The sequence below is a fragment of the Microcaecilia unicolor genome, chromosome 9 (assembly GCF_901765095.1).
Source record: "Microcaecilia unicolor chromosome 9, aMicUni1.1, whole genome shotgun sequence".
Taxonomy (NCBI): Eukaryota; Metazoa; Chordata; class Amphibia; order Gymnophiona; family Siphonopidae; genus Microcaecilia; species Microcaecilia unicolor.
The window spans coordinates 54531299-54554830 of record NC_044039.1 but is presented as its reverse complement, the minus strand read 5'-3'; the positions used below and the strand labels follow the sequence as shown (position 1 = coordinate 54554830).

The 23532-nt window shown below is 42.6% G+C and overlaps 1 long non-coding RNA gene across 1 annotated transcript; it reads right to left on the bottom strand.

Annotated features, from left to right (window-relative positions):
- LOC115477136 lies at window positions 1-20094 on the bottom strand. The gene is made up of 3 exons (XR_003943281.1): window positions 19975-20094; window positions 17743-17749; window positions 1-11 (listed from the first exon to the last, which is right to left on the bottom strand). It is a non-coding gene; the product is annotated as an uncharacterized LOC115477136 (long non-coding RNA).
- Window positions 20095-23532: the final 3438 nt, after the last annotated feature.

Genomic DNA, 23532 nt, shown 5'->3' with positions numbered 1-23532 from the left:
CAGCCATCTCTCTCCTCTTCAATCAGTCCAAATTTCTGCTGCGCAACTCATTGTCCGCCAAAGTTGCTATGCACACATTAGCCCCCTCCTTAAGTCACTTCACAGGCTCCCTATCCGTTTCCATATTCAGTTTAAGCTTCTCTTATTGACCTATAAGTGTATTCACTCTGCTGCTCCCCAGTACCTCTCCATTCTCGTCTCTCCCTACGCCCCCCCTCGGGTACTCCATTCTGTAGATAAATCTCTCTTATCCGTCCCCTTCTCCTCTACTGCTAATTCTAGACTCCGTTCCTTTTGTCTTGCTGCACCTCACGCCTGGAATAGACTTCCAGAGCCTGTGCGCCTAGCCCTGTCTTTGGCCATCTTCAAGTCCAAACTTAAAGCCCACCTGTTTACCACTGCTTTTGACTCCTAACCTCTACTCACTTGCCCTGTCCTTTATCCTCACCTCTTTATTCCCTTACCCTTAATTGTTCTGTCTGCTTACCTGTCTTATCTAGATTGTAAGCTCTTTGAGCAGGGATTGTCTTTTTTGTGTATGGTGTACAGCGCTGCGTATGCCTTGTAGTGCTATAGAAATGTTAAATAGTAGTAGTAGTAGAAGGGTTCCCATCTTTTGACACAAATCGGGAGATGGGCATCCTCTCAGGGTCGCCCAAATTGGCATAATCGAAAGCTGATTTTGGGCATCCCCAACTGCTTCCCATTGCGGGGATGACCAAAGTTCCCGGGGGCGTGTCAGAGGCATAGTGAAGGCAGGACTGGAGCGTGCCTAACAGATGGGTGTCCTCAAGTGATAATGGAAAAAAGAAGGGCGTCCCTGACGAACACTTGGCCGACTTTATTTGGTCCTTTTTTTTTTTATGACCAAGCCTCAAAAATGTGCCCTAAATGACCAGATAACCAACAGAGGGAATTGGGGATAACCTCCCCTGACTCCCCCAGTGGTCACTAACCACCTCCCACCCTGAAAAAAGAACTTTAAAAACTTTTGTCTTTTTTTTTTTGGAGTATGGGTGAAGGATGTCCTTTGCTATGCCTCTGTCTCAGTGATAGCAGTTGAGGATGTCCTTTCCTGCAAGGGCAGTTGAGGATGTCCTTCCTATGTGATGGCAGTTGTGGATGTTTCTGTGAGAAGGACATCCATGTCTTTGCTATGCCTCTGACACCCCCTTTATTTATTTGGATTTTGGATCACAAATGGCAGCAGTGGGATTTGAACTGGCCACCTCTGGATTGCAAGATCAGTGCTCTAACCACTAGGCCACTCCTCCACTCCACTCACTCCCTTTAAATTTGGCTGTCCCAGTGAGGGGGGCAGTATGCAGGTCCCTGGGGGGGAGGTATGTGTGTGTCAGTGGAGGCATAACGAAAGCATGGACGTCCTTCTTTCAAACATTTTGTACGTCCTCAACTGCCCCCCCCCCCCCACAGGGATGGCCACATTTCAAGGGAGTGGAGTGGAGTGGAGGAGTGGCCTAGTGGTTAGAGCACTGGTCTTGCAATCCAGAGGTGGCCAGTTCAAATCCCACTGCTGCTACCTGTGATCCAAAATCCAAATAAATAAAGGGGGTGTCGGAGGCATAGCAAAGGCATGGATGTCCTTCTCACAGAAACATCCACGTTTTGGACGTCCTCAACTGGCATCGCAGAAAAGGACGTCCTCAACTGCCATCGCAAGGACAGAGGCATAGGGAAGGACATCCTTCACCAATACACTTAAAAAAAAAAGACATCCCTGACGAGCACTTGGATGTTTTCAAAGGTTGTAGACTGCTATTATACATGCAGCTTGTCTGCATGCATGAAGCTGTCTTTGGCATGCACAGAGCAGCCACACATAACACTTGGCTGCTCTGCACTGGCTTCCCCTCCTTAGGAAGGAAATCGTGTACAAATGAGCTAACAGCAAGCAGCTCATTTGCATGCAATTTCCTTCATGCATGCCCATTCCTTTCCAAATCGCTAAGGGATCGGTAAGGGAAGGGCTTTTTCTGTTCAGTTAGTGGGACCAGTGCACTACAAATGCTGGCTCCTCCCACAACCAAATGGCTTGGATTTGGTCATTTCTAAGATGGGCATCTTCGCTTTCCATTATCGCCGAAAATCAGAAATAACCAAGTCCTGAGGACGACCATCTCTGCTGGGGACGACCATCTCTAAGGCCGACCTAAATTTGCTGATTTGGGTGTCCCCAACCGTATTATCGAAAGGAAAGATGGACGCCCATCTTGTTTCGATAATACGGGTTTCCCGCCCCTTCGCGGAGCTGTCCTGCGAGGACAGCCCCAGGAAAACTTGGGCATCCCGTTCAATTTTGCCCCTCTTTGTCACCTAACACTCTGTAGCTCCTTCACATAAGAAGTCAGCACCAACAGAAGTGTTTCACTACTGTGGGCAGGTCTAAATCCAAACTGAGAAAAGTGCAGACATGAGAACCTGACCATATATTCCATAAAATGTTGACTCACATATGTTTCAATCAATTTGGTGAAAATAGGTATGCTAGCAGTAGGACGATAATTTGAGGTCGAAGACAAATCTAGACTCTTACCTTTAGGTATAGGTGTTAGTACAGTTTTTCCCATATCAAGTGGTAAGGATCCAGATGCCAATAAATGATTCTACTGTTAACCATTGACGAATCATCCAAGGAATAGTTAAAAATATAGAAATGTGGCAAGTGTCTAAAATACACTGAGAATGAGAACATTTTCTCAATAATGAAACAGTAATAGTAGGAGTCAGAGGTGGAAAGGAAGCCCATACTTGATCAGTACGTACCCCCTGCAATGACATCAAAGAAGAATCAGATAGAAAATCAATACTATTTAAAGTTGAGTGCAATAAATCTGATCAAATGTGAATTACCATAAATTCTAAGCCAGGTGAAATTCCAGATGATATTAAGGACAATTTAAGAAATTGCTTGAAAAATTATCACTAAACCACCACCTCTTTTATCTTTCCTAGAGGAGTTCCAAGAAAACTACAAAAATGGTATAGGATTTGCGTTGCAAACTGTATGAGGAGAGACTTGCTGACCTGAATATATATACCTTGGAGGAAAGGAGAAACAGGGGTAACATGATACAGACATTCAAATATTTGAAAGGCATTAATATGCAAACAAACCTTTTCTGGAGACAGGAAGGTGGTAGAACTAGAGGACACGAATTGAGGTTGAAGGTGGGCAGACTCAGGAGTAATGTCATGAAGTATCCATACACTGTGTTACATATTTTGTATCCATACTTTGTGCTATATACTATGTAACCATACATTGTGTTATCTCTGTAATACCTTGTATCCATGCTTTGAAAGCCGCACTGAACCTGCTATTGAGCAGGAAAGAGCGGGGTATAAATGCTACAAATAAATAAATAAATAAATAAATAAAATAAGAAAGGGTGGTGGATATGTGGAATGCCTTCCCACGGAAGGTGGTGGAGATGAAAACAGTAATGAAATTAAAATGTGTGGGATTAACACAAAGGAATCCTGTTTAGAAGGAGTGGATCCACAGAATCTTAGTGGAGATTGGATGGCAACAGTGGTAACTGGGAGGCAAAACCAGTGCTGGGCAGACTGGGCAGACTTCTACGGTCTATGCTCTGGTTGTGACTGAATAGATATGGAGGAGCTAGAGTATAAATTTTAAGGGGCTTTGACGTTAGCTTCAGAACTTTTAGTACAAGAACAGTGCTGGGCAGACTTCTACGTCTGAGCCCTGAGAATAGCAAGGACAAATCAAACTCGGGTATACATATAAAGTATCGCATACCATGTAAATGAGTTTATCTTGTTGGGCAGACTGGATGGACTGTACAGGTCTTTATCTGCCATCATTTACTACGTTACAAAGAGTGAAGCATATTATAGCCTGAAACACAGACTTCGAGGTTTCCCACAAACAGTAATGTGTCATCTGCATATAAAAGAATCTTGTGGGCAGTTGGCCCTTCCAAAATTGTGGTTCAGGTTGTTTAGAATTGCCATGGCCAATGGCTGTATGGCTAAGGTGAACAGGAGAGGGGACATAGGACAGCCACCTCCTATGCAGCCTAAACTCATCAGACTGAACTCCATTAACCATGATTGTACTACAGAGCTGACAGTATAAACTTTGAACCCATTGTCCAAACCTGCCACCCAACCCTACTATGTCCAGCACTTCAATGAGAAAGGGCCATTTCACTCAGTCAAACTCTTTTTCCATATCCACTGCCACAGCCACAGCTTGCATGTGGGACCATTGTAAATAATTAAGTTGATGGCCCTATGGACATTATCCCCTAATAGATGCTTTTTAACAAAGCTGGTTTGATCATCCCAAATTAACTCTGGGAGTTTAACTTCCAATCTAGTGGCCAGTACCTTAGCAAAAATTTTCATATCTACATTCAGCAATGCTATTGGGTGATAACTGGAGCACTGAATGGAATTTTTACCCAGTTTGGGTGACGCTACCACCTGCGCCTTATACGTAGAGGCCAGCAATAGGTGCCCATGTAAAATGGTATTAAAAACCCAAGAATGGAGGCCATCTGTCCCGGCATTGTCTTGTAAAACTCTAAGGGAAATCCATCTTCTCACTGGGCCTTCCCGATGGCCATCTCTTTAATGGCAGCAAGGACCTCCGAGTCCTGTATATCCCTACCTAACCAGGCCTGAGCATCTTCTTTGAGGTTAGGCAAATTCAGCGAGAACATATACTCACTTTTCTCCTCTGGGGTGGAGCTTGTCTCAGTTGTATATAACTTTTTATAAAAAAATCAAAATTCTGCTATCTCAAAATTCTTGACTAATCTACCGGTCATTTTTCCTCTTCTTCCAACTGCTAAGCTAAAAGCTTCCCCACCTTTTTTCCCATGCTCCATATAATGAGCCTTTGTACACTGCAACAAATATTTTGTGTGCTACATATCCAGAAGATCAAATTCTCTCCGCTTAACCTGCAATTGAGAGAATATTCTGTTCCCCCCCCCCCCCCCCCCCCCACACACACACTTTATGCTGAGACCACACTTTATGCTTAGACTATTCTCTAAGAGAACCTTCCTAGCGCTTCTCTCTACTTTTTCTCCTGGGACCCCTTTTGGACAAGCAGTCCTCTAATATAAGCTTTACCTGCATCCCACAAGGTACCAACTCTGATATCATCTGTATTATTCATGTGCATATAATCCCCCATACCGCCTGCAACTAGGCCTGTCTCTGCCCGCAGAAGCATGATAGTGTTAGCTCTTCAAACCCAGGTCCCACCAATGGCCTGATCAAAACTGAGCCTTAGTACCATTCACTCACACCTCAAGGTGACATAACATGGTACTTGATACCCAAGTCCTACTACTCATCCCTCCTTTTCCAATATCATCTCAGCCAATAGGTGCAGGAAGAAGCAATCCCTGTGTCCAGAAGAGTTTAGGAACTCTTGGTCAGAGCCTGGCCCTGCTTCCAGTAGGCTGAGGCAGGTACAGACTCAGACTTCCCATAAAGAATATTTTGCTGAACACAGTAGAAACAGCAACAATGACTTGAAAATAAGTCTCTTGACAATGCTTATTGTATCCAAATTTATTGGTATCATTGTATAGACTTGGCACGGACGTGTTTTGGCCTGCTGGCCTGCCTCAGGAGTCTATACAATCTCTCATAGACATCTTGATGGAAAAAATGTGTCTTGCAAAAGATGAAAACCAGTGTGTAAACTGGTATGGTAGATCCACTATGTAAAACACTGTTTGGCGGGAGAGAAGAAACCACCAAATTGTACCGCACGAAAACTCAACCAAAAAAAAGGGATGATTTGTCTATTTAAAGCAGCTCTTTTGGTTGAGTTTTTGTGCGGTACAATTTGGTGGTTTCTTCTCTTTCCCACCAAAAGAATGTTTTACATAGCGGAAAAAGTGGTTAACTACACTTTGAGTGAAGAAAAATTTCCTCTGATTCGTTTTAAATTTACCACACTACAACTTCATCGCATGCCCCCTTGTCCACATTGACCCGTTCCATTCCACTCATTATCTTATAGACCTCTATCATATCTCCCCTCAGCCGCCTCTTCTTCAAGCTGAAGAGCCCCAGCCTCTTCAGCCTTTCCTTATAGGGCAGTCGTTCCATCCCCTGTATCATCTTTGTTGCCCTTCTCTGCACCATTTCCAATTCCACTATATCTTTTTTGAGGTGCGGCGACCAGAATTGAACACAATACTTGAGATGCAGTCGCACCATGGAGCGTTACAATGGCAGAATAATATCCTTATTTTTGTTTTCAATCCCTTTCCTAATGATACACAACATTCTATTTGCTTTCCTAGCCGCAGCAGCACATTGAGCAGAAGTTTTCAATGTATCATCAATGATGACACCTAGATCCCTTTCTTGGTCCGTGACTCCCAACGCTAAACTTTGCATGACATAGTTATAGTTTGGGTTCCTCTTTCCCACATGCATCACTTTGCACTTGTTCACATTAAACGTCATCTGCCATTTGGATGCCCAGTCTCCCAGTGTCGTAAGGTCCTCTTGTAGTTTTTCACAACCTTCCTGCGATTTGACGACTTTGAATAACTTTGTGTCATTGGCAAATTTGATTACCTCACTAGTTACCTGCATCTCAAGATCATTTATGAATATGTTAAAAAGCAGAGGTCCCAGCACAGATCCCTGAGGGACCCCTCTAACTACCCTTCTCCATTGCGAATATTGACCTTTTAATCCTACTCTCTGTTTCTTATCTTTCAACCAGTTTTTAATCTACAGTAAGACACTACCTCCGATCCCATGTCCCTCTAATTTCCTCTGTGGTCTTTCAGGAGGGACTTTATCAAACACCTTCTGAAAATCTAGATACACAATATCAACCAGCTCACCTTTGTCCACATGTTTGTTTACTCCTTCAAAGAAATGCAGCAGATTGGTGAGGCAAGACTTCCTTTCACTAAATCCATGTTGACTTTGTCCCATTAGTCCATGCCTTTGAATGTGCTCTGTAATTTTGTTCTTGATAATAGTCTCTACCATTTTGCCCAGCACCAACGTCAGACTCACCGGTCTATAATTTCCAGGGTCTCCTCTGGAACCTTTTAAAAATATCGGCATTACATTGGCTGCCCTCCAATCTTCCGGTACCACACTCGATTTTAAGGATAAATTACAAATCAGTAGCTCTGCCAGCTCATTTTTTAGTTCTATCAGTACCCTGTGGTGAATACCATCTGGTCCAGGAGATTTGCTACTCTTCAATTTGCAGAACTGCTCCATTACGTCTTCGAGGTTTACAGATATTTCATTAAGTTTTTCCGATTCTTCAGCTTCGAATACCCTGTCCAGCACCGGTATCCCACCCAAATCTTCCTCGGTGAAGACCGAAGCAAAGAACTCATTTAGTTTTTCTTTGTCTTCCTTGATCGTCCCTTTTACACCCCGGTCATCCAGCGGGCCAACCGATTATTTTGTCGGTTTCCTGCTTTTAATGTATCTAAAAAACTTTTTACTATCAGTTTTCACCTCTAACGCTATCTTTCTTTCAAAATCCCTCTTTGCCTTTCTTATCAGCGCTTTGCATCTGACTTGACATTCCTTACGCCAGTTCTTATTTTCTTCATTCGGTTCCTTTCATTTTCTGAAGGATTCCTTTTTAGCTCCAATAGCCTCCTTTACCTCACTTTTTAACCATGCCGTCTGTCGTTTGGTTTTCCATCCTCCTTTTCTGATATGTGGAATATGTTTGGCCTGGGCCTCCAGGACGGTGTTTTTGAACAGCATCCACGCCTGTTGTAGGTTTCTTTCCCTCTCAGTCGCTCATCTAAGTTTTTTTTCTACCGTTCTCATTTTATCATAGCTTCCTTTTTTTAAAGTTAAACACTAACATATTTGACTTCCTATGTTTACCTTTTTGAAAGCAAATTTCAAAGTTGATCATGTTATGATCACTGTTGTCAAGCGGCCCCCAGACCGTTACCTCCCGTACCAGATCATGCTCTCCAGAAATGACTAAGTCTAGAATTTTTCCTTCTCTCGTCGGCTCCTGTACCAGTTGCTCCATAAAGCTGTCCTTTATTTCATCAAGGAAGTTTACCTCCCTAGCATGCCCTGATGTTACATTAACCCAGTCTATATGGGTTAACATTGTCAAAAAATTAACAATTCTGCATAGAGCTAACTATAGTAAGCCAGAGAATATAAACATCTTCCGTATCATGATACGGTACCGAAGATGTTTATATTCTCTCCTGAAGAAGGAACGAAACAGTGAGAATTCTATGGCTGTCGAGAGAGAGAGAGAAATTTCAAGAGATTAAGAGACTGAGTGTGTATATATCTTCGCAAGTGGAGGCACCTCCCATCTGTTTTTTTCTCGGGTTTAAAGCTAACTACTCCAGTTATTATCGAAGTGTTTTGCAACTTTTTCAGTCAATTTTCTGACATTGTTTGAAGTATTTCACTCTGTAGGTTTTTTCAGAGGGTTGTTGGCCCATGATAAAAAGCCTTATCAGGTGTGTCCACTGAGTTGGTACCCTGGGCTATTGAGGCCTCTTTATTTAAAATTGTTAAATTTATTGACATCAGCATAGTCACTATATAGAGCTATTTAGAGCTTATTTTCCAAGGTAATTAAAATCACCTATTATTATTGCGTTGCCTATTTTATTTGCCTCACTAATTCCCTTCAACATGACTGCGTCTGTCTGCTCATCCTGGTCAGGCGGTCAGTAGTACACCCATATAATCATCCTTTTCCCCTTAACACTTGTAATCTCGATCCACAATGATTCCAACAGATCTTTCATTTCCCGCAGAATTTCCAATCCATTTGACCCAAGGCTCTCGTTAACATACAGTGCTATTCCTCCCCCAATCCGGTCCACCCTACCACTACAATATAATTTGTACCCCAGAATGACAGTGTCCCACTGGTTATCCTCCTTCCACCAGGTCTCAGAGATGCCTATTATGTCTAATTCTTCATTCAGTGCAATATATTCTAATTCTCCCATCTTATGTCTAAGGCTCCTAGTATTTGCATATAGGCACTTCAAGCTAGGCTTGTTATTCCTTATTATAGCATATTGTTCACTTGTCAGTACTAATTTGCTATTTTTTGCCTGGTTTTTATTATTTTTATTTATGGACATTGAATCTACTACAGTCTCTTTTTCATACTCACTATCAATAAACCCTGTCTTCCCTGTCTGGGCGATATCCTTGCAAGATACCTAAACTAGATCCTACAGTGCCTGCTAGACTCTATCTGCTGATGTAAATTAATCAGATTACTTCACTCGGTAGAAAACACAGTTTCAGGGAGTACTTTTAAGACATTTCAGCACAAAGAATAGGAAACACCAGTACAGAAATTCAGCACAGTTTATGCAATTATAGATTAGTTAATAGGATAGAGAGGCTTAGAGAGGACAGCAAGTGAAAGAACAGCGTTTTTTCCCCCTACATTTGTTTTAGGTGAGATATAGAATTAAGAACAGTCATATAAGTAAAAGAAAAACTTTTTCAAACAAATGCTGCCTCAGCCACCAATTCAAACCAGCTCTGAAAATCCCTAGCACAGCCCCACGTCCAGGGTAAGTGAAGCTCCAGATCTCCCGCCCTTTTTTTCCTTCATGTCATCTGAAGTACCTGACCTGGAAGATCTTGTTTCTGGTGGCAGTCAGTGACCCTAGTAGTGAATCCATCTTACACAGTTTCATCATAACAGAGTAGCTCTTTACACACATCTTAAGTTCTCTCCTGTGGTTATGTTAGAGTTTCATCTTAACCAGCTAATTATCCTTCCAACATTTTTCTCAAAATCTCATTCTGATACTGGCAAAAGTGTACTGTTCACCCTGGACTACAAGAGAGCCTTGGCCTTCAACCTGGAGCAGACTAAAGCCCATAGAGGGTCAACAGAGCTTTTTGTCTGTTTTGACTCAAACAGGATGGTGGCAGCCATTGGTAAACACACTTTGTCCAATTTGTCCATAATGTGATCAGTTTTGATATCAACCTTGAAGTAACTATACACAGGAAGTCAAATACTTTAGCGTTTAACTTTAAAAAAGGAGACTATGATAAAATGAAAAGAACAGTGGAAAAAAAACTTAGAGGGACAACTTAGAGAGTAAAAACTGTACAACAGGCATGGACGTTAAGTACATAAGTACATAAGTAATGCCATACTGGGAAAAGACCAAGGGTCCATCGAGCCCAGCATCTTGTCCACGACAGCGGCCAATCCAGGCCAAGGGCACCTGGCAAGCTTCCCAAACGTACAAACATTCTATACATGTTATTCCTGGAATTTTGGATTTTTCCAAGTCCGTTTAGTAGCGGTTTATGGACTTGTCCTTTAGGAAACCGTCCAATCCCTTTTTAAACTCTGTTAAGTTAACCGCCTTCACCACATTTTCCGGCAATGAATTCCAGAGTTTAATTACACGTTGGGTGAAGAAACATTTTCTCCGATTTGTTTTAAATTTACTACACTGTAGTTTAATCGCATGCCCCCTAGTCCTAGTATTTTTGGAAAGCGTGAACAGACGCTTCACATCCACCTGTTCCACTCCACTCATTATTTTATATACCTCTATCATGTCTCCCCTCAGCCGTCTCTTCTCCAAGCTGAATAGCCCTAGCCTCCTTAGTCTTTCTTCATAGGGAAGTCGTCCCATCCCCGCTATCATTTTAGTCGCCCTTCGCTGCACCTTTTCCAATTGTACTATATCTTTCTTGAGATGCGGCGAGCAGAATTGAACACAATACTCAAGGTGCGGTCGCACCATGGAGCGATACAACGGCATTATAACATCCTCACACCTGTTTTCCATACCTTTCCTAATAATATCCAACATTCTATTCGCTTTCCTAACCGCAGCAGCACACTGAGCAGAAGGTTTCAGTGTGTTATCGACGACGACACCAAGATCCCCTTCTTGGTCCGTAACTCCTAACGTGGAACCTTGCATGACGTAGTTATAAATCGGGTTCTTTTTTCCCACATGCATCACCTTGCACTTGCTCACATTAAACATCATCTGCCATTTAGCCGCCCAGTCTCCCAGTCTCGTAAGGTCCTCTTGTAATTTTTCACAATCCTGTCGCGAGTTAACGACTTTGAATAACTTTGTGTCATCAGCAAATTTAATTACCTCGCTAGTTACTCCCATTTCTAAATCATTTATAAATATATTAAAAAGCAGCGGTCCTAGCACAGACCCCTGAGGAACCCCACTAACTACCCTTCTCCATTGTGAATACTGCCCATTTAACCCCACTCTCTGTTTCCTATCCTTCAACCAGTTTTTAATCCACAATAGGACATTTCCTCCTATCCCATGACCCTCCAGTTTCCTCTGTAGCCTTTCATGAGATACCTTGTCAAACGCCTTTTGAAAATCCAGATACACAAAAATACCATCCTGGAGGCCCAGGCCAAACATATTCCACAAATTAGAAAAGAAAGACAGAACTCCAAAAGACAGCCGGCCTGATTGACAAGTGAGGTGAAGGAAGCTATTAGGGCTAAAAGAAATGCCTTCAGAAAATGGAAGAAGGAACCGTCTGAAAATAAGAAGCAGCATAAGGAGTGTCAAAGCAAATGCAAGGTGCAAGTAAAGAAGGCCAAGAGGGATTACGAAAAAAAGATAGCATTAGAGGCAAAAAAGCATAGTAAAAACTTTTTTAGGTATATTAAAAGCAGGAAGCTGGCAAAATAATCAGTTGGGCCGCTGGATGACCGAGGGGTAAAAGGGACGATCAAGGAAGATAAAGACGTAGCGGAGAGATTGAATGAATTCTTTGCTTTGGTCTTCACAGAGGAAGATTTGGGTGGGATACCGGTGTCGGAAATGATATTTCAAGCAGACGAGTCAGAGAAACTTACTGACTTCACAGTAAACCTGGTGTCAGGTTCTCAAGTTCAGAGCCCACGGGGCCGAGCTCTGGAGCAAATGTGAGCCCTTGGGCTGCTGACGAGGAGCGACAGCAGCAGGCAAAACCCACCAACCAACGCTGGGCAAGCACACCGGCACCGGCAGGGACTGCAGGCATCACCCAGTGAGCTGGAACACACGGACTGGAATCCCCCGGACTGGGGAACGCAGGACTGGAACACTGGACTGGAACACTGGACTGGAATCCACCGGACTGGAGGACAAAAGACTGGAACACTGGACTGGAATCCCCCGGACTGGAGGACACTGGACTGGAATGCCGGACTGGAACACACCGGATTGGAACACACCGGACCGGAACACACTGGACTGGAGCACCCTGGACTGGAGCACCCTGGACTGGTCCGTACAGCTTCACCTGCACTTAGCCACTGCCCCCCCAAGGGTTGAGCCCCTGGGTTCGAGTGGCCGGCAGGACTTACTGGATGACATCGGATGACACAGGGACCAGGACTGGAAACAGAAGTACTCCTAAATCCTAAACTGACCTAAGTGCTCCCAAGCCCTAAATCAACAGGAGTGTTCCTAACAGTAAACTAACAAAAGGACTTCCTAAGCCCTATACTAACAGGAGTGCCCCTAGGCACTGACCTAACAGGAGTGCTTCTCACAGCACCAAAAGGAAAAGCAGGGGAGCTACAAGGGAAAGGCAGGGAAACTCAACACATAAGCTAATAAAGGTGCTTCCAAAACACCAAGCTATAGCAGCTCTACAACTCTAAACTAACTAAGGTGCCCCCATGCACAAAACAACCAGAACAGCTCCTAGCACTAAAAGGGAAGACAGGGGAGCCACAAGGGAAAAAACAGGGAAACTAAACACGTAAGCCAAAAGGGCTTCCAAAGCACCAAACACAAACAGCAAAGACTGCAATGCTCCTAACAGCACAAACACCAGAAGTACTTCTAACAGCCAAATCTGCAGTGTTCCTAACAACACCAAAACCTAAAGTACTTCTATCAGCAACAGAGCTTCCAAAGCCCTACACACAGATGTGCTTCTAAAGCACCAAGAGGGAAAAGCAGGGGAGCTACAAGGGAAAGGCAGGGAAGCTAAACACATAAGCAAAAAGTTCTTCCAAAGCACCAGACCCAACCGTGCTTCTAAAGCACCAAACACAGCAGAGCTTCCAAAGCCCTAGACACAGAAATGCTTCCAAATCACCAAGAGGGAAAAGCAGGGGAACCACAAGGGAAAAGCAGGAAAGCTAAACACACAGTCACAAGTGCACACTGCACTAACATTAACCTGGACCTAAAGTAAGTAGCCAAAAGCAAATGTTGCAAAGGCCCTGAAGGGAAGAACACCACTTCCTTATCAAGGCCCTCCCTGATGATGTCACACTCCCTAGACCCAGGCAGACAGCACACTGAAACCCAGAGAGGCCCAACCCACACCAATGTAGCACCGTGAGGCACTTGAAGCCAGTACACCCAAAGAGAGGTAGAGCTAACTCAGTCCACACACACAGCTGTAGTAAACTGAAACAATTAGAGTCATGCTGCTGGAAGCTGACAGCATAGAGAGAGAGAGCTAGCTCAGAAAGGACAGACAAAAGAAACAGAAGCCAGCTAAGAAGCTGACCCCCAGGAAAAAAGTAAGTTTGAGAGGGGTTCTGACCACAATCATAACACCTGGAGGACGTAATGGGGCAGTTCAGCAAACTGAAGAGTAACAAATCTCCTGGACTGGATGGTATTCATCCAAGAGTACTGATAGAACTGAAAAATGAGCTTGTGGAACTACTGCTAGTGATATGCAATTTATCCTTAAAATCGAGCGTGGTACCGGAAGATTGGAGGTTAGCCAATGTAACGCCCATTTTAAAAAAAGGTTCCAGGGGAGATCTGGGAAATTATAGACCGGGGAGTCTGACGTTGGTGCCAGGGAAAATGGTAGAGGCTATTATTAAAAACAAAATTACAGAGCACATCCGAGGACATGGATTACTGAGACAGAGTCAGCACGGCTTTTGTGTGGGGAAATCTTGCCTGACCAATTTACTTCAATTCTTTGAAGGAGTAAACAAACATGTGGACAAAGGGGAGCTAGTTGATATTGTGTATCTGGATTTTCAAAAGGCGTTTGACAAGGTACCTCATGAAAGGCTACAGAGCAAATTGGAGGGTCATGGGATAGGAGGAAACGTCCTATTGTGGATTAAAAATTGGTTGAAGGATAGGAAACAGAGAGTGGGGTTAAATGGGCAGTATTCACAATGGAGAAGGGTAGTTAGTGGGGTTCCTCAGGGGTCTGTGCTAGGACCGCTGCTTTTTTATATATTTATAAATGATTTAGAGATGGGAGTAACTAGTGAGGTAATTAAATTTGCTGATGACAGAAAGTTATTCGAAGTCGTTAACTCGCGACAGGATTGTGAAAAATTACAGAAGGATCTTACGAGACTGGGAGACTGGGCGGCTAAATGGCAGATGATGTTTAATGTGAGCAAGTGCAAGGTGATGCACGTGGGAAAAAAGAACCCGAATTATAGCTACGTCATGCAAGGTTCCACGTTAGGAGTTACGGACCAAGAAAGGGATCTGGGTGTCGTCGTCGATAATACACTGAAACCTTCTGCTCAGTGTGCTGCTGCGGCTCGGAAAGCGAATAGAATGTTGAGTATTATTAGGAATGGTATGGAAAACAGGTGTGAGGATGTTATAATGTCGTTATATCGCTCCATGGTGCGACCGCACCTTGAGTATTGTGTTCAATTCTGCTCGCCGCATCTCAAGAAAGATATAGTGGAATTGGAAAAGGTGCAGCGAAGGGCAACTAAAATGATAACGGGATGGGATAACTTCCCTATGAAGGAAGACTAAGGAGGCTAGGGCTTTTCAGCTTGAAGAGACGGCTGAGGGGAGACATGATAGAGGTATATAAAATAATGAATGTAGTGGAACAGATGGATGTGAAGCGTCTGTTCACGCTTTCCAAAAATACTAGGACTAGGGGGCATGCGATGAAACTATAGTGTAGTAAATTGAAAACAAATCGGAGAAAATGTTTCTTCACCCAACGCATTATTAAACTCTGGAATTCGTTGCCGGAGAACGTGGTGAAGGCGGTTAGCTTGGCAGAGTTTAAAAAGGGGTTAGATGGTTTCCTAAAGGACAAGTCCATAAACCGCTACTAAATGGACTTGGGAAAAATCCGCAATTCCGGGAACAACATGTATAGAATGTCTGTACGTTTGGGAAGCTTGCCAGGTGCCCTAGGCCTGGATTGGCCGCTGTCGTGGACAGGATGCTGGGCTCGATGGACCCTTGGTCTTTTCCCAGTGTGACATTACTTATGTACTTATGTAATTGGCTAGTGGATTGCATCTCTTTCAACTTATGCTTAGGCTGGGCTGACTCTCTTAAGGGCCATGTTACATCTCACATGTTAGAGCCATGGCTGCATTGGTTACTCACTTGAGGTCAGCATCAATTGAGGAGATTTACAGAGTTGCTTCAGTCCACATATTCACATCTCACTACTGTCTTGAGCAGTGTTGTTCAAAGTACTAGGCCAAAGCACTGAAGTAAAAGTACAATTAAATGTATATTTTAATACTTAAGTAAAAATAAAAATTACAGAACACATTAAAAATTTTACTTAAGTAAAAGTAAAAATGTTATTGCCTAATATAATACTTTTTGAGTAAAAAGTAAAAGTATCACAACTACAATGAAAGCAACTATGATTAACGTTTTTACCCAACAACGTTATTGCTCTACAAGTCAATGCATTTTGATTTTAGTAAAACTAAATTTTTGAAAATCACTGTAACTTATGCGAGTGCGCTTGTGAGTCATTAATCCAGCACAGCTAAAAAGGTTCAACAGTTTTTCATCTGATGGCATACTCTTGTTTGAATATCTTTGAAAATTGATGCAAGAGCATCACATGTGTGGGAACTCTTCAGTCTGCAGGCCAGACAAGCAGACCTCCTCCCTAAAGACTCTTACCAATCTAGTGGACAGTTACCCCAATGTAAAATTTCCCATGGGATGACATGCAATCTGTTGTGGTAGACACATATGTCTGTTCACCAAGAATTGCTACCAACTTCAGCTTCATCTCCACTTTAAAGTGACTCAACTCATCACTGTTCTGTTTGGCTGGAGGCCACTAACCAGTTCAACAAACACAGGTAACTCCACTGTTCTTATAGTTTATTTCCACTGAACAGCAAAAGTTAAGATGAGATACCCCAAGAAGGTAAAATTCCTTGATGAAATATAAGACTGCTTCATGGAGCAGCTGATACAGGAGCCGACGAGAGAAGGAAAAATTCTAGATCTAGTCATTTGTGGAGCACATGATCTGGTACGGGAGGTAACTGTGCGGGGGCCACTTGATAACAGTGATCATAATATGATTAGCTTTGAAATCTGCTTTCAAAAAAGTAGACAACGGGAGTCAAAGATGTTGGTGTTTAACTTCAAAAAAGGGAGCTATGATAAAATGAAGAGAATGGTAAAAAAAGAACTTAGAGGAGCAAAGGATAGGGTAAAAAACCTACAACAGACGTGGATGCTGTTCAAAAACACCATCCTGGAGGCCCAAGCCAAATATATTCCATGTATCAGTAAAGGAGGGCAGAAGACCAAACGACAACCAGCGTGGTTAAAAAGAGAGGTGAAGGAGGCTATTGGAACAAAAAGAGAATCCTTCAGAAAATGGAAGAAAGAACCGACTGAAGATAATAACATGTGGCATCAGGAATGTCAAATCAGATGCAAAGCGCTGATAAGAAAAGCTAAGAAGGACTTTGAAAGGAAGATAGCGGTAGAGGCAAAAACACATAGTAAAAAAATTTTCAGGTATGTAAAAAGCAGGAAACCGGCAAAAGAATCAGTTGGGCCACTGGATGACTGGGGAGTAAAAGGAGCACTCAGGGAAGATAAAGAAATAGCGGAAAGATTAAATGAGTTCTTTGCCTCGGTCTTCACCAAGGACAATTTGGTTGGGATACCGGTGCTGGACAGGGTATTCGAGGCTGACGAGTCAGAGAAACATAATGAAACCTCTGTAAACCTGGAGGATGTAATGGGGCAGTTCTGGCATCAGTACTCTGGCATTCATCCCAGAGTACTGATGGAACTAAAAAATGAGCTTACGGAGTTACTGTTGTTGATATGTAATTTATCCTTCAATTTGAGTGTGGTACCAGAAGATTGGAGGGTGGCCAATGTAACGCCGATTTTTAAGAAAGGTTCCAGGGGAGATCAGGGGAATTATAGACCGGTGAGTCTGACATCGGTGCCGGGCAAAATGGTAGAGACTATTATTAAGAACAAAATAACAGAGCACATTCTAAAGCATGGACTGATGAGACAAAGTCAGCATGGATTTAGTGAAGGGAAGTCTTGCCTCATCAGTCTACTGCATTTCTTTGAAGGGGTAAACAAACATGTCGACAAAGGTGAGCTGGTGGATATTGTGTATCTGGATTTTCAGAAAGCGTTTGACAAAGTCCCTCATGAAAGGCTCCAGAGGAAGTTAGAGAGTCATGGGATTGGGGGTAGTGTATTGTTATGGATTAAAAACTGGTTGAAAGATAGGAAACAGAGAGTAGGGTTAAATGGTCACTATTCGCAATGGAGAAGGGTAGTTAGTGGGGTCCCTCAGGGATCTGTGCTGGGACCGTTGCTTTTTAACATTTTCATAAATGACCTGGAGGTGGGGGTAACTAGCAAGGTTATCAAATTTGCTGATGACACAAAGTTGTTTAAGGTCATCAAATCGGGGGAAGATTGTGAAAAGTTGCAAGAAGATATTGCGAGACTGGGAGACTGGGCATCTAAATGGCAGATGACGTTCAATATGAGCAAGTGCAAAGTGATGCATGTGAGAAAGAGGAACTCGAACTGTAGCTATGTCATGCAAAGTTCAGCGTTAGGAGTCACGGAACGAGAAAGGGACCTGGGAGTCATCATTGATGATACATTGAAATCTTCTGCTCAGTGTGCTGCTGCGGCTAAGAAAGCAAATAGAATGTTAGGTATTATTAGGAAAGGGATGGAAAACAAAAATGAGGATATTATAATGCCACTGTATCAGTCCATGGTGTGACTGCACCTAGAGTATTGTGTTCAATTCTGGTCGCCGCACCTCAAGAAAGATATAATGGAATTGGAAAAGGTGCAGAGATGGGCGACAAAGATGATTAAGGGGATGGGATGACTTTCCTAAGAGGAAAGGCTAAAACGGCTGGGGCTCTTCAGCTTGGAGAAAAGGCGGCTGAGGGGTGATATGATAGAGGTATATAAAATAATGAGTGAAGTGGAAAAGATAGATATGGAGCGTCTGTTTACACTTTCCAAAAATACTAGGACAAGGGGGCATGCGATGAAGCTGGAGTGCAGTAAGTTTAAAACAAATAAGAGAAAATTTTTCTTTACTCAGCGTGTAATTAGACTCTGGAATTCGTTGCCGGAGAATGTGGTTAAGGCAGTTAGCTTAGCAGAGTTTAAGAAAGGTTTGGACGGCTTCCTGAAGGAAAAGGCCATAGAATATTATTAAATGGACGTAGGGGAAAATCCACTATTCCTGGGACAAGCAGTACAAAACGCTTTGCTCCGTGGATCTTGTTGGGTGATTGTGACATGGATTGGCCACTGTCGGAGACAGGGTGCTGGGCTAGATGGACCTTTGGTCTATCCCAGTGTGGCGATGCTTATGTCTTATACTACTACTACTAAGCATTTCTATGGCACTACTAGCCAAACACAGCACTGTACACATTATATACAGAGACTTTGTCCATAGAGGGCTCACAATCTAAGTTTTTGTTCCTGGGGCAATGGAAAGTTAAGTAACTTGCCCAAGGTCACAAGGAGCTTTGGTGAGAATTGAATCCAGGTTGGCAAGGATCAAAGCCCACTGCACTAACCATTAGGCCACTCCTCCACTGTTTGTATGATAAAGTTTGCAATAGCAAAATCCTGTTCCCAATTTTGCTGTTTCATTTACTTTACTGAGGAATTGTCATTTGCATTCCCCATCCGCAGTAGAAAAACTTGGCAAAATGATTACTTAAGTAAAAGTAACATGTTATCTTGTACTTCTTTACAAGTAACAAAACTTTTACTTAGGTATAGTAATTAGTTACATTTGCTTAGTTACTATACAACACTGGTCTTCAGCAGAATACCCGACGTGATGGCCATTTTGGTGAAACAGTTCTGCAGAATTTGTTTGGCATCTAGAATCCAATTCTACCTTCCTAGGCCCATTCTTTTCTGTCCCAGGCTGCACCTTCTCAACAGGAATAAAGTGTTATTCATTCCATTTGATCTTGCCATTGCAAGTCCTATGTTTGTTGTTTTTGATGAACCTGGTAGCTAAGGATTTCCAGTTGTGAGAAGACTATGTTCTACTTGTCCTTGGAGAAGGCAAAGTTACTTACCTGTAGCAAGGACCAAGGACCACGAGACAAGTATTCTCGCATACCCTTCCACCTCTCTCAGAAGTTGCATTCCTTATTCTTTTTTATCAAACTGCGGGTCCTGGGCAGTGGCAGCCTGCCAAAGGCTTCTGGAAACATTGAAACACTGGGTAGCCTGTGCACTGGGGCTCCGTCGGTGACATCACCCCATGTGAGAATACTTGTCCTGCTGTCCTCAGAGAATACATGCTAAGGTGAGTATCTTTACATATCCTCAAAACCCCACTACTACTACTATGTTTACTACAATTTGTGACATTCTCCTTCAAGACTTTGTAATTCTATTTACTATGTAAGCCGCATTGAACCTGCAATATGTGGGAAAGCGCGGGGTACAAATGTATTTAATAATAATAATAATAATAATAATAATTTACCAAACATACATAGGGTAATTTTATAAGAGGCATTCTACTTGTATATATAGGCATATAGACATAAAATGTTCTTTATAAAAGTATCCCCCTGGATGACCAATTTAATAGTTAAGGGCATTTTGACTGTGTATGTTGTTTGTATTTGATATGTATAGGTATGCAACTAAGTACAGTTTTCATGTGTTTGTCCTATTTTTTCACTTCCTTAGTTCCTGGAGTCCAGATTCCTCATGCTGGTATTGCTGACAGCTCACTAGATCAGTCAAATCCTTCCACTTGTCATGACTCTCCAGTTACCTTTATGTCATCTGGTGATAATACACTGACGTAAACTAAATAAACTGGGGATATACAATTTAAGGTTTCTTCGATTGTTTATCAAATACTGTTGAAAATAGAAACCTGTTACATTAAAATTAACTAAAGCTTACTATGTAACGTATTACACACCTAAATAGCTGAATAAAGATTAATGATAGATTTAAGAAATTTTATTCAAAATAAAGTTTTATTCAAAATAAAGTGAACAGTGCTCAGAACTGGGTACGTGAATAAAGTTGACAGGCAGCTATATCACCACCACTATCGGCATCATCGCACCATCAACCCTCCCTTCCTACCTTATTATTATTATAATAGATAACACTCTTAATATCAAAAAATGTACTTAGCTTAGAGTTACTAAGTGCGAATCTGGTGGAGCGTTCACTGCAGCTGTGTGTTGTCCCAGTTCTCTAAAGTTCTTTAAAGTGCTTATTTTTGTTTTTCATTTGCTGTGTAATAAAGTGCCCATTTCTTAAAACCATATATGCCTTGGCAGTTTTCTTGTTCTCGCTCTCAACATGTAGTTTACATGTTTCGCCCTCTGGCGTCCTCAGGACAACGAAATCTAAAAAGTTAAATCTTTATTCAGAAACTATGTCGCTATGTAATAATGTATTGTATAACATCATAAAATGATTTAGAAAACTAAACTTACATAATAGAGCGACCACCGGGTTGGATACAGACAACTGTCCCCGAGCAGGTCGGCAAAATGCCGACACATGCGCAGTGATGTTTATACCTTGAATGAACCAATTACAAATGTGTAACCGCCCACCAATCAATAGCCTTATTGAGCCCTCTGGGAATTGTAGTTTGCCAACTATATATATATTGTGCTTCTCTTCTCAGTAGACTAGACACAATGTTGCCACCCTGAACCTGCCTGACACAAGCTAATACTACAAATTTTAACTCCACCTCACGATGACCCTTCAAGTCCCAGTGGCTCACTAACGGAGCCTCCTTCTTATGTGTACGCAAATTACTAAGATGTTCACCTATTCTCTGTTTGATTTTCCTTTTTGTTTGTCCTATATAACAAAGTGAACATGGGCATTGTATGCCGTAAATAACTTGAGCTGTATCACAGTCTGTCCTTTCTTGCAGATAAATGGTGCAATTAGTAACCGGATGAATAACATTTGACGTGACCCACGCATACCTGCAATAAGTACAACCATGGCATTTAAAATTTCCTCTGATTAACTGGAATCCTATTACATTCCTTATGCTTAAGTAATTCGCCCAGATTGCGTGATCTTGTGTAAGCAAACCTTGGCATGGTAGAAATGCCATGTAGCCGCATCATAGGCCAATGGGTCTTAATAATCTTCTTTATATCCATTGTTCTTGAAGAATATGGTAACACACATGTGATAGTATCATCATAAGGAGACAGCCCACTCTTTTCCTTTGGTTCAAACAACCATCGTCTCCGAACATTGGCAGCTCTTTTATGTGCCTTTCATATTATCTTCCGAGGATATCCTCGCTGTAAAAATCTGTGTGACATATCTGCCGAATGCTTATGGAAATCCACTCTTGAGTTACATATTTTCCTTTCCTGTAAAAATTGCCCATAGGGTATAGCTTCTTTTTGCGATACAGGGTGGAAACTTGAATAATGGAGTACAGAGTTAGTATCAGTTTCTTTACAGAACAACTGGGTGATAAATTGAACTTGTTGTAATGTAATGGAAATGTCCAAAAAATTCACTTGCGTTCCTCCCACATTGATATCAAATTCAATATTTGGATCACTTGTGTTAAGATGTTGACAGAATATGTCAAGTTGTCGTCGATCCCCTTTCCATATAAAAAAAACGTCATCAATGTATCTGACCCATAGCACGATGTTGGATGTAAAACGAGAAAGATAGACATACTGCTGTTCATAGATCTCCATGTATAAACATGCTATAGTGGGGGCAACAGTTGCCCCCATAGCCACCCCTCGTACTTGTAAGTAATAAGTGTCCTCAAACATAAAATAATTATGTAGCACTGCACATTGAGCCATAGAATTCAACAGAGCCAACTTATGATGGGAAATATCCAATTTTTGTAAATTCATATCCACTACTTGTAAAGCAGCCTGCTGGGGGATAACTGTATATAGAGACTTCACATCCATAGTAATGAGCATGTATTGAGACTCATCTAAACTTAATAAAGGGGCCTATTTATCAAATTGCAGTAACATCCTAGCACCTATTCTTAGTAATTATACCCAGTGAGCATAATGGAACCTGTTTACTAAGAATGTTCATTATCACAGTTTGATGACTAGGGCCCTTGCTAAAATTTAGCGAATCGATAACAGCCAGCGATGCACAAAGGGGATCGCATGCAAATGAGCTGTACAGATAGCATCCTCGCTGTTTGCGACTTCGAGCTGTCAAATCCATTTGACGGCTCTGAGGCACTGGACCTCCTTGACCCCACACTTTTTTTAAAATTTACACTACCACGGGATGCCTCAGCACACTTTAGTGCACGATAGACCTAGTAACAATGTCCCTAAGTACTGAATATCGCACTTAACTGGCTATCCGCCTTATTTTCAAAAGAGAAAGACGCCCATATTTCGACCCAAATCGGGAGATGGGCGTCTTTCTCCCGTGGGCGTCCAAATCGGTATAATCGAAAGCCGATTTTGGGCATCTTCAACTGCAATCTGTCGCGGAAATGGCCAAAGTTGACGGGGGTGTGTCGGAGGCGTGGTGAAGGCAGGACTAGGGCATGTTTATCGGTCGAGGAGAGATGGTTGTCCTCGGCCGATAATTGAAAAAAGAAAGGTGTTTTTAGCGCAAATTTGGGTCACTTTTTTTGGACCCTTTTTTTCACGAACAAGTTCCAAAAAAGTGCCCTAAATGACCAGATGACCACCGGAGGGAATCGGGGATGACCACCCCTGACTCCCCCAGTGGTCACTAACCCCCTCCCACCCAAAAAAAACAACTTTAAAACCTTTTTTTTTCCAGTCTGTATGCCAGCCTCAAATATCATACCCAGCTCCATCACAGCAGTATGCAGGTCCCTGGAGCAGTTGTTAGTGGGTGCAGTGGACTTCAGCCAGGTGGACCCAGGCCCATCCCCCCCCCACCTGTCACACTTTTGGTGGTAAATGGGAGCGCTCCAAACCGCCCCCAAAACCCACTGTACCCACATCTAGGTGCCCCCCTTCAGCCATGGTGCTATGGTAATGGTGTAGAGTTGTGGGGAGTGGGTTTTGGGGGGGGGGGGGGCTCAGCACCCAAGGGAAGGGAGTATGGACTTCAGAGGTAGTTAACATTTTTTTAAATTGTTACAAGTGCCCCCTAGGGTGCCCGGTTGGTGTCCTGGCATGTGAGGGGGACTAGTGCACTACGAATCCTGGCCCCTCCCATGACCCAATGCCTTGGATTTGTTTGTTTTTAAGCTGGGCTCCTT